The sequence below is a fragment of the Amblyomma mixtum genome, chromosome 9 (assembly GCF_055824585.1).
Source record: "Amblyomma mixtum isolate Tamu chromosome 9, ASM5582458v1, whole genome shotgun sequence".
Taxonomy (NCBI): domain Eukaryota; kingdom Metazoa; phylum Arthropoda; class Arachnida; order Ixodida; family Ixodidae; genus Amblyomma; species Amblyomma mixtum.
In genome coordinates, this window is record NC_143020.1 from 27,112,056 (window position 1) to 27,130,699 (window position 18,644).

Here is an 18,644-nt window from a genome sequence, read left to right on the forward strand (position 1 = left end):
CGTTTCTTACTTTTACGTCCACCTAAATAACACTTTCATAGCGGAAAAGGCGCTTCTCCACGCCACTGCTACGCTTATTAATCGATGCTCTGTATTCATTCATCATTCTGACACACATGGCGTTTTTTTTTTATTGGTCTCTTTGCCCAGCGTAATAAAATTTTTTGGCCAGAACAAAAACAACTTCCACCGCCCGCCATGCCATTCTATATTTTCAACATGCAATTCTCGGGCTTTTCCTTCGTCTAGAAAATGGGAGCTCAGTAGTGTAAACTGAAACCATACCCTACCGGTGTCATCGCATGGAGTGCCATCTAAGAGGAATATGGACCAGTGGTCGTCTGCCGCAGCGAACTGCTCTCCTGGAACGAAGCACTCAGCTTTACAGTTCCCGGTTACAAACTCCTGGAATATTGCAAGCAAAGTAAACCTCCTGACATCTTTGTGCATGAAAACCTGTCTAACGAAAACACTATATCAGTGATTAGCGTACCGGCATGACGTAAGTTTTCTCCAAATCTGGATACACTATTTGGCATTGACTATTTTACTCAGTAACTCTCCTGGTAGTCTGACTGGCTTCTTCGTCTTTTTAATCCGCGTTGAGGTATCGTTCCATCGCAAGCATTCGGCTTCATACGACCTGAAAGTGAAAAGAAACATTCATTATTATCAGCTTGAGTGCGCCTACTGCAGGATAAAATCCTCTTCCATATCTATCCAGCTAGCCCTGTCCTGGGCCAGCTGCGGCCGCTCTATCCTCGCAAGCTTTTTATTGTCATCCGCCCACATAACTTTCCGCCCCCACCTGCTACGCGCCGTCTACGCTACGCTACGCGCTACGCTTGCCTCCTCTTGGAATCCATTTCGTTACTCTTCAGGACGATCAGTTATCTTGCCTTCGCATTACACACCTGCCCGAGCCCATTTCTTCTTCTTCATTTCGACCAGGATCTCATTAACCAGGGTTTGTTCCGTGACCCGCTCTGCCCTCCTCGTGTCTCTTAACGTTACACCTATCATTTTCTTACCCATAGCTTGCTACGCGCTCTGGGGAAAAAACAATACACCTGACAGAATAACAAGATAGTAATTACCGTCACCTGGATATGCGAATTCTACTGGTATTTCGTGTGTAAAAGCCCAAAATTGAGTAACAACAGCTGCTTCCAACACATTAACTCTAGCAGAAGCGGTGACGTCGAGCTCTGAATTACATTTTTATCATGCGACGTACTGAGCGCGCCCGCTTTTGCCTCAAAACCCTACTCATAATTTGTTCTGCTCCTCCCAGCCTTATTACCATCAGACGTAAGATTTACTTTTTAACCAAAACCTGACATCTTATTGTCTGAACTTTAAAAATGCATGTTATCTGTATTGCAATGTACCATTGTCAGCACGCCTAACACGGACGCTCGATTGTGCTTCCTGCACTAATATTACAGCCCCTGAGCGCTGGGCGCTGAGACGCCATGCTGCACGGTGTCTTTGCAGAGGTTGGAGACAGCTTGTGCCCTGCATCCACCCCTTAGACCCACCGGCCGAGGCGCAGTGGCGCTAATGTCAGTGGAAGACGCGCTCGAGCGTTCGTGTTAGGCGTGTTGACGGTGGCATATTTGTCTAAGGAAACTCCAAGCGCACTCGTGGCAAATTAGTAGTTTTCCTCTCGGCTGCAAGCGAAGAAAGATAGTTATCGAGCAATAAAGCTATTCCAATGGACAGTCGCCCAGTCTCCTCCTCCCCGCACGCACAGAGAGGTCTTCGCGGATTTGGCGTTCGTACCGTGTCATCTGAGCTATCATGTAAGAGCAGCATGAAGAGAACTTCATGCTTCGACTGTCCTCCTCCTTGTAGCTCATAATATAGCCGTCTTCCCACGGACATCCGTTTGCATCCGGCTTAAAGGCTTTCACAATTCCCTCGACGGCCATGCCGTCATGTGGACATTCATGCCTGAAAGTCACACAAGAGAGCATTTGCCAGTAGTCAGGATGGAAGTACAAGTACTTACCTGTAGGAGTAAAGCGCGCAGCTGTGTCGGACCTTCACTCTTGTAAAGAATGTGTAAAGCTTTGATTTACAACAATATTTTTACGCGGCGTTGTAACTGTAATTGTTTCCTCACCGACACACGAGACGTCGCACGCATGAACCACTGCGTATGCTCGCAAATACAACCGTCAGCTGTGCGGAACATTCATATGTTATCTAGCCGTCCTTTCTTCAGCTATTTCTTTACAGTGTCCAATATTCGGGAAACTAATAATAGAAAACAGCATCAAAATTTTTTACACAATCCGACGACACACACTGCTAGCCTAATGGCACTCAACAACAGTAAGGAGCTTTTGAAAACGCGATTCCTGTTCCCTGCATCGGCACGCCTCCGAAAGGCACGACTGTGCGTATACGCAATGACACAAACGGTCATGTGCGGGTACACACCTGCCATTTTGCATGTGGATTTCAGTCGCCATATAAGCGGACCATGACAGCGGTATGAGCTTTGCGCTGTGCTAAAACTCAGCATTAGGGGAGCTATGTTGAGTGCCGACTAGCTTAAAGATTCAAAGCTACTTCAGAGGTACCAATAGCAAAGCCATTAATGGGTTACAAATACACGTAATGGGTTACAATTGCATACGACCGTACTTTGTTCATAGTAGATACCGTTATCCATGCACTTTTATTCTTATTTGAAGAAAACAAAGGATGGGAAAAGATTATGCGCTTCTCGAAAAAACCAAAGTGCAGTAAGCATCAACTCACTATTCCTAAATGACTAATTACACTGCCCTCATACACATGTGAATTCTTAAGACGTCTCCTAATCAGCACATATAATTGGCCCAATATTGGTAATGGATGGTTTCACCCTGGTCTTTTTTCGGCCCAGCCTTTCCGAATGCATTTCTATTATTGGGGCCTATTAGTTGTGCTGCAAGGGAATCGATGGTAAGGCCGCATCCAGTGATTAGATTGTATATCATTGAGAGTCATAGCTAGAGAATATTTTCGTTTACAGGCCCATCACCACATCGAGAATTCTAAAACAAAACCTAGTACGTTGAAAAATTCACAACGCAGGAAGAGAGGAGTAGCATTCGCTGCACTAGGCTTGGTAACAAAGCAAGCATTGCGGCGAAGCGACAGTGTGAAAGATAAGAAGAAAACACTTGTTGATTAATTACTTTTGCCAACTGAAATACATCATGCCACCACCATAACCTTCTCCCTGAAAAAAAAATGATAACTGGGCCACGATTCACATCAGCCGTTCTGCAGCAGGTATCCGGACGGCAGATACGCGTGCACAGCTCTATGGCCCGTATGCCAAATTGCATCGCTTTCAGCAAACGTTCCTTTCGGCCTACCAGCTGCCGCAGAAAGGGAAGCATGCTAGGGCACTGCCCGAAGTCTCTCAAAGATGTGGCCAAGATTCATGGAGTCGCCTATGCAGGCCTCATTTGTAACACGAAAGAATGCCATATATCACCACTCAAGCCGCCGACAACTGATAGTATTATTTCGCGGCAGCCTACCGGTACAGTGCCTCCTGTGTCAATCTTAAACCTTATCTTTTAAGCATTATATTAACACCAATCTGCGAAGGTGTATTTTCTTTCCCAGGCATTGATGGTTTTTCGGCTGTCTCCTTCACTACTGGTTGGTCTTTGTGGAATAGATGAAGGAAGGGTGGCAACGGTACCACAGAGTTGCACGGCGAAGTGCAAAACAAGATTTACCAGCCATGGATCAACATTTTCCAGATCTGTGCTGCTCCACCACACCTATCAGCAATCACTGCTACATGCCATTCTCTTGACTCCAGTAACAATATCCAACTGAACATGCAAGGCACTGCCGAGACAAAACGCGTGTTTGCACAGACCAATTGTTTCCGTAATCTGATTTGAAGTTGTTTCACAATCGACGCAATGACTAACTAATCGCTGACCCAAAACCTAGCCTAAAATGTGCCCCGTCAGGATAGACGTCAGAATCTGCATGGAAAGTTTCTTCAGTGTTAGAGCCACGTACTAGCAAAAGCAAATTTTTATGAGATCAGCTTTTCAAAAGCAGCGCCAGCTAGACTGACCTGCAGAGTCAATAAGGCCATGCATCTCGCGAGCAAAACGTTGTCATTTCAACCCACTGAAGGTCACGACCACCTTTCATGCGTTTTAAATGTTGTAGCTCAGATTGTAATATTCATCGCGTTGCACCTTCTCGAGAACTCGCATGTGTTCACCAGGAATAAGTGCATGAGTCTAAATTTCTTGCGTCCATGCCACGAATACTGGCTATCGTTGATCTCAAGAGTAATGAATTTGCGGCATATCTCAATGGTACCCTTTTATTACCAAGCAGAACTTTCAGCGCAGCTTGAGCAAAGCGGATAGGACAGTGTTGTCAGGCACTCGGAGAAGACTTACGTGTGTGCCATTTCATTCGCCATGACGCGGATCATCTTGTAAGTTTTAGGCGTGTCTTCACCGAGCTGTTTTCTGTGACTAGTGCAGGCTGATGCAACAAAGGCATAGCCTGAAAAGTTTACAAAATACTTCATGAAATATCGCCCTTACATATTCCGAAGATAACAGTGAGCACTCTTCATGGCGGTAGCCCATACTACCAACAAGCCCAAAAAGCCACCCTACTGAACTATACTTCCTCAAAGTATTAAGTAATACAGAGAACACGTTAATTTCGTCAATGAGCAAGAGGATGAAGCTGATGGGGCAAATAGGGAGGTGAAGAGGGGGGTAATGAAATTTTGTGGAACAGAGCAGTCGCGGATTGCGCAGGTGAGAGCTGGATTAGAGCGGCTGGATTATAGTAAACCCAGCGTGTCCTGCGCACAACACATGCAACAACGGCTGACAACACCCAAGTGCTATTCTGTGTTTATTGGCCCCGCACGTACAAGAAGACGTGCAAATTCAAAATTTCACAATATTTTTTATGCATTGCACAAAATTTTTTATGTTCAGTGCCTGGCATGAAATTTTGGCTGCTCATTTGAACGTAGGAAACCATGCGAGGTCGGTACAATGGATTTACGAACCAAGAGGGATAGATGCCCTTTACATCAGGAAGGGTTTAGGCAGCACAACGAAACCACCCTCTTTATCCGCCATGAAAAATGCAAGCCACTGCTCTCTCAAGTAGCACTTTCCATGACTCAATACGAATTTGCTTGACTGGCCTTCCAGCAAGACACCACGTCAGCATAGTCTCCTAGTCACCCATATATGCAATTTAGCTGCCCTATAGGTTCGAGCTAAAATGAGGAAAGAGGGTTGTAAGCTTTCTTTGTTTTCTTTCCGCAACAAATCTGACGCACTTCCACTTTCTACCAGCAATATATTTCACGCATCAATAGAACGAGAAAGGAACTAGCAGGTCGATGAAAGGCAAACAATAAACGTTAGATGCACAGTAAAGAAATATAATATGCAGAGAATTTACGAATACTTAACTATGCTGGTGGGCTCACTGTACAGAGATGTATTCATGGAAAAGCCAAATGAGATGTACGCACCAGGAGACAACCAAGGCAATCTCAGTAGTAATGTAACCGAGGAGCCTGATACTAATTTGTGTCATTTATGTAGAGGCCGAAACAATCAAAAGGCAAATGAGAGGCGTAGTAGCTACGTGGCAGTGATTATACAAGTGCAGTAGAAAATATAACAGGGAAAAAGTTCAGAAAAAATGCTAAGCGAAAACTTGGCAGCTCAGAAACAAGTACCGCAACATTACTGAGGGTGACGGACACAGATACAAAAAGCTTAAACACTTTATAAACATAGCCGCAACAACTCGCGAGAACTGGAAGCATGGAAGCACGACAGCATAAAGTGTCCCGACTACCTTACGGTCTGTTGCCTAAAATGTACTTGCTTAGATAATCGGTGAAAAAAGAGTTAATCCTAAACTTCAATAAGTCGAGAAAATAGCAGACGGTTTTGCATGGCAGAGCGCGTAATATCGCGCGGTAGCACTAGATAGGGTGGGCACTTCAGGTCCTTGCATGCTGAAGGCATGTGGGATAAAGCCCTTTACCATAAAGACATTTCGTTTAAAGGTTCTTACACGAAAGGCACTTACTATGCAGGGCTTTGGGCAGGATATGCAGAATATGGTGGGCCGCCTGCCACAAAGCTGGCTTCAGGGACACACGTACGTACGTACGTATGCCAAAAAAGACTGGTTTTCGGGAACGGTACTCGACAATAGGCCGTATTTGCAACAGCCGAATGCTATCAGCCCAAATAGATAGCGCTCTTATAATGAAAAAAAAAGTTATTTCATGAGAAAAAAGGTTTAAATATCAGCAGTGCCGCCGTCTTTGCGTTACAATGACGGAACACGCATATGTAATGGTTCCGCAAAAACATACACGAACTGTACAGCGACAAAAGCTATGCCTAAAAAGGAATGGAAATCTCATTCAGTAAGAGCACCAGGTAAAACGCGCAATATATTCGTTGCTAATCACTGCCTAAATCTGACTGTGCGGCCTGCCAGTGCCCCCCCCCCCCCCCCCCCCCCCGCCACTGAATACGGACCGGTGCGGTTTGGGCTGCTACGTTTTGTTTCGGTGCAACGACAGCGGTGGGGATGGGACGGCCGGGACCCATCCTCTGGGGATGCAAAACCCCATGGGAGTAGCAGCGACTCCCAGGCGACTCTGAGGGCCAGTCGCGCGCGTGAGGTCCGATGCCTGAGCGGAGGCAGGCCTGGGTTTATACTCAGACTGGACCCACGAAATCCGGCCCGGAAGGCATGTCCAAACATCTAAAGGTTTTCAAATACATACTACCTTCCTCCGCACGCGGGGGCGTGCAAGTCTGGCTACCGACGCGCCGGTTTCTGGTTACGGAGAAACCAGGTCCATGCGGCGGTTTATAGTGGCCAGGCTCTGAGGACACGGCGCCTCGGGGAAGCGACCTCACGGCCGGCCGCAGGCTTAACGGCCTTGCGGGACGCTGGGGGATGGGGGCCTAGTGCGATCTCGGAAGAGTCTGGCAAAAACCGTCGATGTTGTGGAGTACCGGTGGAGTAAGCCCGGGTCATCTCACCCTAAGACACGTTCTTGGTTAGTGGCCCGGTCGCCCAGCCTTGAACACTCTCTCCTCAGTAGGAGAAGAGCCAGCTAGGGGAGGAAATAAGTGCATGGATGGATGGTAGGAAGCACAGAGTGTGTCACGGAGTGTGTCAGATCTGAGGCAGAGGGCCGGTGCTGCCGTGTAGGCTGACGAAATGGGGCCTCTACTGGCCGGACCCATCACACATACTTCCGGTGTCTGAAAAACCGCGAAAAGCACTCGACGGCGAGTAGCCGGCAGGTTGGAAAAGCCTCCTAGTGTCGTGGAGGAGCCCCAGGTAGCTACTGACCCCGTGTTAGGTTTTCCTGTCTCCGACGGTCGGAGCCCGTTGCGTATGGTGGGTGGTCGGGCATCCCGTGAGTGGGGCGCACCATTGGGCAATCTCGGTGCTGTCCCTGCACTGGCCAGGCAGGCCAGAAATGGAGTCGAGACAATCGAAGGATATGAACAAAAACATCGCTGTCCCCATTCCCAGCCTTTGTCCCAACCTATTCCCTACAACCATTCTTCCCATCCATTTGCCCATCCCTTCCGCTACTTCCCAGGGGAGATCAGGGGAGTCTGCCCGGGCCCGCTCCCCCGGCTGTGGGTCGCTATGGTAACTTTCCCTTTTATTTTACTTTTCCACCCACGGGTGGCGAAATTACAATTTACCCACGGGCCTATTCTTTTATTTTTGAATTGGGTTAAGCCTGTTGTACGTACTTGGTGCAGGCAGGGGCTTATTATTTTCATTTCCTTTTCGGTTGCCCCAACCTATTCTTTGCCTCTTTATACGAGGTATTCAGAGAGGAGAAATGCGCAGATTGGGACATATATGTAATGAGGAATATTTTAGTAATCTTAGATTTGCTCGTTGCATTGTCCTTCTCAGTAACTCGTGGGAGACGTTTTCGAGAGCTCTGCATGCTGTTGTGGGTTTTGTCGCCGACGACAACCGTCAACAGTGGTCCACGTGAACCACTCAGCGACAAGACGACGGAGCCACGCGTACCGGAACCTGGATTAGGACGTTTACGTTACCCTTGCTTGCTCACTCTAGGTTGCGGTAAGAGTTCCGTAGTGTGTGTGTGTTAGCCTGCTAGATGTCGTGTTGTGTCCACGCCGCTAGAAAGGAAATTGTGATGCGTGAATGCGGCCTGTTTACTGTCCATGGTTCCTGAACACACCTGGTCCCTGAACTACATTTCGCTATTATTGTTGCTTAATCACTCCAGATGAGGGCGAAGGGAGTGGAATTCTTATTTTGTATCTTTATGGTAATCTTTATAGCCAAACCCACCAAACAAAGGAAAGCAGCCAGGCTTTAGTGACAAGTCAATTATTTGTTCAAGCGAATCAAAACATTTACCAATAGTTGTCTGTGATTAAAATTAACAAAGATTTGCTACTAACAGCTACCCTCTCTGCCCCGGTATGAATGGAGAGAGAATGAAAATTTGGGCTTTCCTACAATCCCTTATCGTCGACGCAGAGGAATGGCAAAAGTACTGAATGGCAGGAATGGCTTTTTCAAACGCTTTTTTCTATCCAGTTGCCTGAGCTCAGGGCGGAAGAAAGGGAAAAACAGATGTTGACGTGCACATCGCGGTGCGTCACAGTGTGCAAACGCTTGTCATGGCTTCCAGCAAATCACACGAGGACATACAATTAGCTGCTTTGAATTTTGGCAACCGCAAGTCACTAGGTCTCGAAAGACACAGATTGAGAACTGAAAAAGCGTCGGCATTCTTACATAACTTATAAAGCTGCTACCAAATTTCAAGTGTTCTCTGAAAATGGCAGCAATGTAAAACCTGTGACATAACTGTGGTAACACCTCAATTCAAAGCGCTTTGAGTAATGTAGTCTACATAACTGGTAAATGAAAGTGACAGCATTTATTTATTCAGACGGCATTCCATTAAATACCACGAGAGCCGCATTCCTGCATCAGGGGATTATCAGCAGTGTTCCTTCAAAAAACGTTGAATATGAAGGATACAGTCCTTACGTATTTATACTCTGCCACCCCTTTGTGATATGTTCGCACAAAAAAATCCTCAGGAAGAAAAGAGCTCGGCTTGAGGTTCAGGGTTATATCGTTGTTGACTTTCAAGACCCTTGTGCCATCATCTGTGCGCCCCTCCAAAAGTGAGGATACACGGTGACCTGGTATTTCGGCACTAGACAGAAAAAAAAACCCAGAAAAACTGTTCTGAAAAATTTAGTCACTTCAAACAATCGTACCGTATAATTATCGTCGTTGAGCGTCATGAATAATAGTAAATAACAGGTTAGGACAAAATGCTATTTAATTTAGTTATGATTATCACTCATCCTTCATTGCGAAGAGTTGTGAAGAGGTGCCCAGTACTTAATATTTTTAAAGAAATATACAATATCCAGAATAAGACGGACATAAAATAACAAGTAGAAAGACGGCATAAAGAATAAATAACCGAGTGGCATTATCCTGAACCAGTTGGAAACCCCTGGTGATCTGATTTTCATGCCTGTCCCGAACATAGCGCCTGAAATATTTTTACTGTCGCATTTTTTTTTTCATATCGTTTCTTCAACTCATCCGGCACGCGGGCTTATTATACCATTTGCTATGCAAGACGGCACCTGGGAACTATCTATAACTATCGATTTCATTTTTCTTTTAAAATGGCTGCGAGGTCAATGTGGCGAACGCAGCATCAGGTAGGAAAACAACCAGCCAAAAACAGATACAGCTGGCCTGGTAGCGGCGCCCCCGCATCGACCCGGGCCGAGTCAAACGGGCCACGCTGCTCCAATTCGCCGCATAAACGACACCCAGTCTCTTCGCTAAAACGGAATTAGCGACCATAAAGCTTGTCTGGCGTGCCAAACGTGTCCTCGCTCTGCGTCATTCTTAGCGGCACCAGTCCGTCAGTGCTACACAGGCTCGAGACGCGTTTATATCGTAAGCGGTATCAAGAGCGTGTTTCTGTCACTACCGGCGTACCGACTGCTGTAAAGTGCTGTCAGTGGGAGGAGCGACCAACGACCGACCACCAAATGGAATGTAAAGGAAATGAACCGTTAGAGAATGCGGAACCCCTGGGACTGTATTCTATAACTTTCTATTGTCCATTTCCATTCGGTCCTCTGCCATTGGTCACTAACACATACCCGCGGCTATCAAACGTCTGTCAGATGCGACCGGACCATTGGGTGGTAGGCACCCAGACCTCACCACTGACTGCCTATTTCAGCCAATGGCGGCCAATGGTTTCTTCCGGCCATCTGCTGTTCACAGAGCTCTGCGATTCACGTCACCATCAGATCCATATCAGAGTCAGAGTCAATGGCGGCCAATGGTGAGGTCCGGTAGCCAACCACCAAACAGTTGGGTCGCTTACCACAAACGTTGGAAAGCTGCTGGTGTGTGTTAGTGACTGAAAAAAAGACATAAATGCACTATTGACCGTTCAGAATACGACATCTAGTTTCTCTCGAGCTATTTTCATCGCGAACACCAGTTTCTCACATCTTCAATATTGTTTTCGTCTAGTTTTGTTGTCGAGAGAGCTCTTCTGGCCGAAAGCGACAGGCATTCTTTACCCTCTGTCCACCGAGCGCACTTTCCGTTTTCGCTGTTGTCGAGCTGTTTGAGTTTGTGGTCTCAAGTTCGGCCTGTAAATCATTTGAGTTCATCTGCACCCTTACTTCCCGTCGTCACAAAAAAATTATAACTTACAGCACATTATTCCGGACCCCGCAAGGGTTGCATAAAGTCATCTGAATATCGGTAAGCTAATATATTATTTGTATTCTCCATATCAAACCTTCTGGCGTCTACTGTAAAGTTGATTTGACAACTTACACCGAGTGCGAACAAACGGCAAACTTACAACGGCAGTGCGAAAAAGGACCTAACGCATTTGTGTAGACCTTGTTGTCCCCCCATTTTTGGAGAAAGCCGGATAATTTTACATGTGTTACAAGGCAATTCGTCTAACAGTCGGCATATATTCCATAAATCAACCTGCAAGACGATTTCTTCATCTTATTGCAAATTCCCCTATATACAACATATTCTTAGGCGTAACCATGAATCTAAAACTAGACAGAGGCATCCATTCATGATGTATATATATTTAAAAAGTAGTGGTCCTAGATTGTACCTGATTGCACCCCAAATATCACAAACACAACAGTAACAGTTAATTCATTGAACTTTTGTGTACTGAAAAAGCTCACAGAAAATAAAATCCAGGACAAGCATTTCGAACTGATATTTTAACTCAGGGTTTAATCATGGGAGCACGATTGGCACGGTTGACTGGCAGAAAAATAGACAAACGTAATCAACATTCGAATTTTTTCCGAGAATTTTTTCAAGCTATCCTGTATTTTACACAAAAATGGGTAACACATGGAATATATAGCAGACGAGAATGAACTGCCCGAATATCAAACATAAAACAAGAGTGAATACAACATGCGCTGCAAAGCATTCCAAGGGATACAAATCAGTGCAATGGGTCGGTAGTAGGAGAATAAGTGGTTAAAATATATGAACTTGAACCACCTTGCCAATATTCCAGTCTAGAGACACCGCGCGATACTGGAGCGAGTTGTCTGGTAAAGTATAATGAAAAGCATTTTATCGGCGGCGAATTCGCTTGAGGGAGTCAACAAATCAATTAGCATCGCAATCATAGCACTTGCAATTTCTTCCTGGTAGCAACAAAGGAAAGCGGGGTGAAAAAGCATTGTTACACGCTGAAGGACACTCGTTGACTAGAGCGGTTTTCCTCGGAGCCGTCGTTAAAAGTGACACATGAATAATGTTCAGTTAAAATATTCTGGAAACTTTTGCAAATCGAAAAATTCTGTAAAACAGTTCTAAAGAAATTTTACATAGCGTCAGACATAGCCCAAGCGAAATATCTTTCAGCTTGAAAGAAGTAGCCGTTTTAAAGATGCTAGTCCTGTATGTATTGTTCGAAATGCTAATTTTCATCTTTTACGCGCACTGCACTCTCCAGCGAAAATACATGCCGTTATGTACTCAACCCCGTTCTCCAAAGTAGCTCTTTCAGACAGCACCTCCGCTATGACCAATTATTTCAAATTTCACATAGGCCTCTCAATGATTGCTGCCAACATGGAAAAAATATCTGAGCGCGAAATGGAATTATACTTTCTCTCTTCAGGTGCAGAAAATACGAGTATAGTCAAGGTAGAAGACGAGCTTCTTCGCAGCTGAAGCTTCTAAAAATTCTCAGCTATTTTATCCTGCTTAAAAACGAAAGCTAAACCACGTTTATCTTGGCTCCAACACACCTCACTGCATATCTGCGAAGTTTGCATATCATCCTCTTTATTGCTTTCTTTTATAATAAGGAGAAACTAAGCACTACGTTCCTCATCTTTGCAAGTTAGTTGAGACAGAAATGGTAATAGCGCTGCAATAAGACGTACACAAGAAAGACTGACACAGGACATGCGCTAACTTCATCTGATTTTATTTACTGCAAAGTCATTAAATATATAGAAAATTCAAGGCATGCGCAATAAATACCGGTACAACAGGCATCAACAAAACCGTTCAAGATATGATATCTCAGTCTTGAAAAGGTGGACCGAGGTATCACTCACGCCATCTAATCCCCTCTTTCTAATGTGGAATGCTTTCAAAAGCTCCCTCGCCTTCGTATCTCCACTCCTGCCCAGAATCTTTATCTCCCGAAGCCGTGGCTCACACTTCTTGCATTGCTGGCATCTTTTTTGCCCCGGCCTATGTTCTGCCGCCGCATGATTACACACAAAGCACTCAGCGCAGTGCTGCGAAAGATGTGCACCTCCTAGATTTGTTAGCGATCGTGCGTGCTCAGCCGCGCGGTCATTAACGGACCGCCCGGTTTGGCCAACATAGGCTTTTCCGCAGGTCAGCGGTATTTCATACACCACACCTGTGCAGCACTTCACGAACTGCTTGCCATGCTTTCTATTGCAGGAGCTCTTCTTATCGCTCCCAATGCACGCGCATAGCTGGCCAAGCTTTCGTGGGGCAGAAAACACGACCGGCACGTCATGTGGCTTTGCCACTTTCTTCACATTGTGCGCGACCCTGTGCACATAAGGCACCACTTCCGGTCTCACGGACTGTTTGTTCGGCTCAGTCGTCTGCTGAAACATCGCACACTTTATTTTTCGTAGGAGGGCTTCAGCAACTGCTGTGATAACCGTGCATGGGAACCCCGCCTAAACCAACCGATCAACTTGCCTATCAAAACTCGTCTGCTTGTTATACCCAAAAAAGTTTAGGCTGAATAAAATTTTTAACGCTGCGGTAAAAAATCAATTTTCATAGTGTAATCTTGATTTAGGGCAACTCCCGCAGGTTAAAACGAGCTTGACCATGTGTTCAATCGTCACTGCATCAGAATGAAGAATGGAAGAAGCGAGCTGAAAGGCCATTCGGCTCTTTGTACTTTTAGCATAAAGACTTCTTTTATATCCTGTTATTGGAAAACTGGGGCCAAAATCGCAAAGAAATACAAAAGAGCATAATGCCAAACTTACCAGAAACATCCAAACTCTCCGTCCAAATAGGAGGCAGCAGAAAAAATGGACAATACTTGTCACTTCAAGCGGGACTTGAACCGGCGTTGCCGTACAGAAAGCACCTTTGTTTTACGATGCCTCGGAACACATGGCCATCACCGCAGCTTTCTTCTATAAAATTGAAAAACTAATAAAAAACAATTGCCTCGCATAGCCGAAGGGCATAGCGCGATAGCCGTCGAATACGACAACGGCACAGATTTTCGACATTAATTTTTCCTTAAAGGTAAAGTTGCAAAACTGCATAAGAAATGGGTCGGACACAATGGTGTCACGCACACAAGAAGCGAAATAATTAGCAGAACAAAAAGATTAGCGAGACTGTCGAAAAAAGTCGCCATAACCCGGAATTTGGGATCAGCGCTTCTAGTTGCCTTGCTTTTAACCATGCAGCGAGTGGCTTTGAACATTAAATAATAGCGTGTTAACATTTTCTGTGGCGTAAGAGAGAAAGAGAACGACAGAGTGATTACACTACAGAACATATTAGACCACTAGGCATAGCGGCACTTGCTGGGCACTGTCCCGAGTTCCTAATAATGAACGCAAAATAATCAAATGAAAAAACAAGAGTAGGGCAAGCCATGTACCAGTACAAGCACATCAGACTCCACTAAGCAAAGTGGCGAAACGGGATATATATAGAAAAACGCAAGGCATTGTATGTTGAAACGATCATTTAGTAGCTGCCAGAGTATTGAATGATCATTCTTAACATGCTTTTCCGGATAATCACTCCATTCTTTTATGGCAATAGGAAGGAAAGATTTGTTAAATATTTTGGTTGAAGCGATCAAAAGCTGTATGCAGGACGAGTTAAGGTGGGCGGCAAGGTGAGCGTAAAATATCATGTAGAAGGTTTTCGCGCATTGCCCGAAAGGTAAAATGTAATTTGTTCAAAAGACAAAGCATTAAACTTTTTAAAATACCCCATTTATGGCCGATTTCTGTTTGATGGTTCAATAAAACGTGCTCCGTATTGCCGACTGCAATAGGCCTTGAGATGGTGAGAAACGAAGTGCTGTTGTCGCCGGCACAGGATCCAATGCCCGCTCAGGGTTCAAGTTTCTTTCTGCCGGCTACTATTTTCACCGTGAAGTTCGCAAACATACGGGTAAGTTCGGGCTTATGTTCGGCTTAACATGCGCCGTGATTTCAAGCCGTTGTACTGTTGAATTCGTCCAGAATAGAACTAAAAGTATTTCATGTTTAAAAAATAAGTAGTGCCAAGGAGCGAAATGCAACTAAGAGTCGTTGAGGTAGTCATAAACAGCTGTGTCTGATCTGGGTCTAACCATCCCAAGGAACACTTGACTGGAATGCCAACGAAACGCATGAAAGCAAACATCGAATGTATAGTAGGAAAGGGCGCTCGCTCACACAAGAAGCCTTCATCACCGACTGTGGTAGTTCGAGTAACCCATTCCATAATCCTTATGTAATCTCCCCGAAGGAACGATCTATTAAAGAAGGCAACTGAAATGACGCACTGTATTGTGCAATGAACCAAATAAACCTTGCATTGAATTAAAGAAAGGCACACTGAATATAAACTGAAACTGATCAGTGCATCGATAAGCTACAGCGATCGGATCAGAAATAAACCAATCTCACCAAATATGGGGCTATTACATAAGCTAGAATAGGACAACGAACGAAGTAAAAGTATCTCCATCAGCTGCCATTTTCGCAAGTAAAATGAATAAGTGGGCACTGAATTTCGGCCGCGCAACCTAGAGGCAACACTGCGTCTCTATGCACATCAAGAAAAGGGCAGCCTCTCTTTTTCGATAAGAAGGTCTCGAGTTTAAACCTAGCGCGTGATTGTTTTTAAATCCAATTTTCCCGCTGATAAAGGCCTTGCTTGCTGCCGGGTAAAAATCAACATGCCCAAAAAGAACCACAGAATCAATTTTTGCTGTGAACATTATTTACACGCAGTTCACCTCTGTATTCCTTTCAGGCGGAAATAAAACTATATTAAGCATAGCGTGAGTAATCCAGAAACGGTCAAGCCCATTTTAGAAGTCCTTTCCGCTGCCCACATTATTACTTGTGGATATTGTTCATAGACCCAAATGAAGTGAACTGAGCTGAACTAATTCCATGTTATGGAAGATTTCTACGATGTGTGTACAGAATCAGGAAGTATTTTCTTTCCTCAGGAACAACCAGGAAGCTGACTGACCCAGCAGAACAATGAAACCACAGTTATGTACGAAGCGTCAAACAATCGCTCAATAATTTTCTCCCTTTACCCACGATGCCCTACGCGGCTGTCCTGGTTTCGTGCAACTCAAAACAGCGGATATTTGCAGTATACAGTAGTGAGCAAAAAGATATATTTTCAACTTTTTTTCGTATGAGTTCAAAATGTCACGTATATACATATTTTACCTGCTTACAGGAGGTACTCAGGGGCCTGAAATGGGAAGAGTTGGAGATAAGAGTTAACGGAGAATACCTGAGTAATTTTCAATTCACTGATGGCATTGCCTTGCTAAGTCACTGAGGACATGAACTGCAAAGCATGATAAATTACTTCGACAGGCAGAGCAGAACGGTGGGGCTAAAAATTAACATGCGGAAAACCAAAGTAATGTTCAACAGCCTAGCAAGGGAACAGCAGTTCGCAATTGGTAGTAAGGTGCTCGAAGTAGTAAGAGAATATGTCAGCTTAGGGGAGGTAGTGACCGCTGATCCGGATCATGAGAGGGAAATAACTAGAAGAATAAGAATGGGGTGGAGCGCATATGGTAGGTTCTCTCAGATCATGAATGGCAGTTTACCAATATCCCTCAAGAGAAAAGCATACAACAGCTGTATCTTACCAGTACTAACCTATGGGGCAGAAACGTGGAGGCTAACAAAGAAGGTTCAGCTTAAGATAAGCACAATTCAGCGAGCTATGGAAAAAAAATTGCTGAGGCTCAGCTTGGCTAAGCCTGGGGAAGGCGAAGCATATTAGTGGCTAGGCTTGGTAATACATGGCTTTCCTTGGTTGAATACTTGGTCATTTTAATACAACCACTATAAGCCTTCGTCGTGGGGGAAGACAACGGCGTGGCTACAGCGGAACGCCGACTAACCCCGAGACGCGCGTTGGGTGAGCGCCTGCATTGCCATGGAAGCCGCGTCTGCCTGCCCGGTGGAGCGAGCGTTTCACCTACACCGAGTGTGAACGCGCGTTCAAAATGCGCGGAAATGCGCGGGTGTGACGGCTAAGGGTCCCACGGCGACGGCGCGAGGTGGAGGCCGGCTCCCTCATCCGATGTCACGTGGTGTGACGTCACGATGTCACGTGGCGTGATGGCTAGGGGTCCCACGGGACGGCGCGAGGTGGAGGCCGGCTCTCTCATCCGATGTCACGTGGTGTGACGTCACGGTGTCACGTGGTGTCACGTCACGGTGTCACGTGGGGGTCCCACTCCGACGGCGTGAGTGGTAGCTCTAGCAATATGCTTCGCATAAAAATAATAGCTGTAACGTTAAGAGATCGGAAGAGGGCGGAGTGGGTGAGAAAACAAACGCCAGTTAATGACATCCTAGTTGAAATCAAATGGAAAAAATGGGCTTGGGCAGGGCATGTAATGCAAAGGCAAGATAACCGCTGGTCCTTGAGGGCAACGGAGTGGATTTTAAGAGAAGGTAAACGTAGCAATGGACGGCAGTAAGTTAGGAGGGTGAATGAGATTAAGAAGTTTGAGGGGATACAGTCGCCGCAACTGGCAAAGGACAGGGTTAATTGTAGAGACATGGAAGAGGCATGTGCCCTGCCATTGTTGTAGTCAGGCTGATGATGATACTTATTTTAATATTTATTTATTTTTATCATACCCTGAAGGCCTTGCAGGCATTGCATAGTGGAGTGGCCAGAAAATACACAGCGAACAATGGAGAAAAAGGAAAAGGCTACATAAATTATTAACCCGGTGTATACGATGTTAGCTAAGACAATAAACACATTAGTGCAGGACCGCCGCCGTGGTGGCTCAGTGGTTACGGTACTCGGCTGCTGACCCGAAAGACGCGGGTTCGATCCCAGCCGCGGCGATTGAATTTCTTTGGAGGAGAAATTCTAGAGGCCCGTGTACTGTGCGATGTCGGTGCACGTTAAAGAACCCCAGGTGGTCGAAATTTCCGTAGCCCTTCACTACGGCGTCTCTCATAGCCTTAGTCGCTTTCGGACGTTAAACCCCAAAACCAAACCAACATTAGTGCAGGACAAAATCGTCTGAGCTTATACGACACCAGCCAAAGCTTTGCGAAAGTTATTTATGCCAGTAATAGAAACAATTTCATCAGGAAGTACGGGGAACAAGTACGGAGAACAAGTGAGGGTAAGAAAGAAACTGTTTTGCATAAAGGGATGGCAACTTTGTGGGTATGATCAATGAGGCACGATAAGTAAAAGGGTCTATGAAAGAAATTATTGTGTAGGCAGGAGTGATAATATAACTTGTGAAATATGTGTAATGCCATGCAAGGTTATGCGCAAAAAATACGACATGAAGAGAGAAGACACAACAGTGCGAGCGCGAACTAAATGGTTTATTCTGAAGTTGACACCTCTGAATATAAGACAGTCAGGTGCACGCGCGGCGGATACACCCACATCATGCCTGGTACACGTTATAACACCATCATAGCCTACTAGATAGATCGTAACAAAACTGACTCGCTTCTATACTAGGTAAGAGACGTATGGCTGACGCAATTTTGGTGTATTCTTAATCAAGAAAGATTCCATTATTAAGGCGAAAGCCTTTAATGTCTCATCGTTGTAAGCAGCAGTTGTCGACAGAGAATGTCACACTTTTCAGTTGGTCGAAACGGTCGTGACGTCACAGTGCACCAATTTCAAACAGGGCCAATTGTACTTTGGCTAGTAACCATGCAACGAATTGAAGGGACCATATAGTGATGCTCCAAGTAAGTGGG

At 45.4% G+C, this 18,644-nt stretch overlaps 1 pseudogene; it reads right to left on the minus strand.

The window, feature by feature from the left end:
* Positions 1–484: 484 nt before the first annotated feature.
* Positions 485–10,834, minus strand: LOC149328577 (A disintegrin and metalloproteinase with thrombospondin motifs like; annotated as a pseudogene).
* Positions 10,835–18,644: the final 7,810 nt, after the last annotated feature.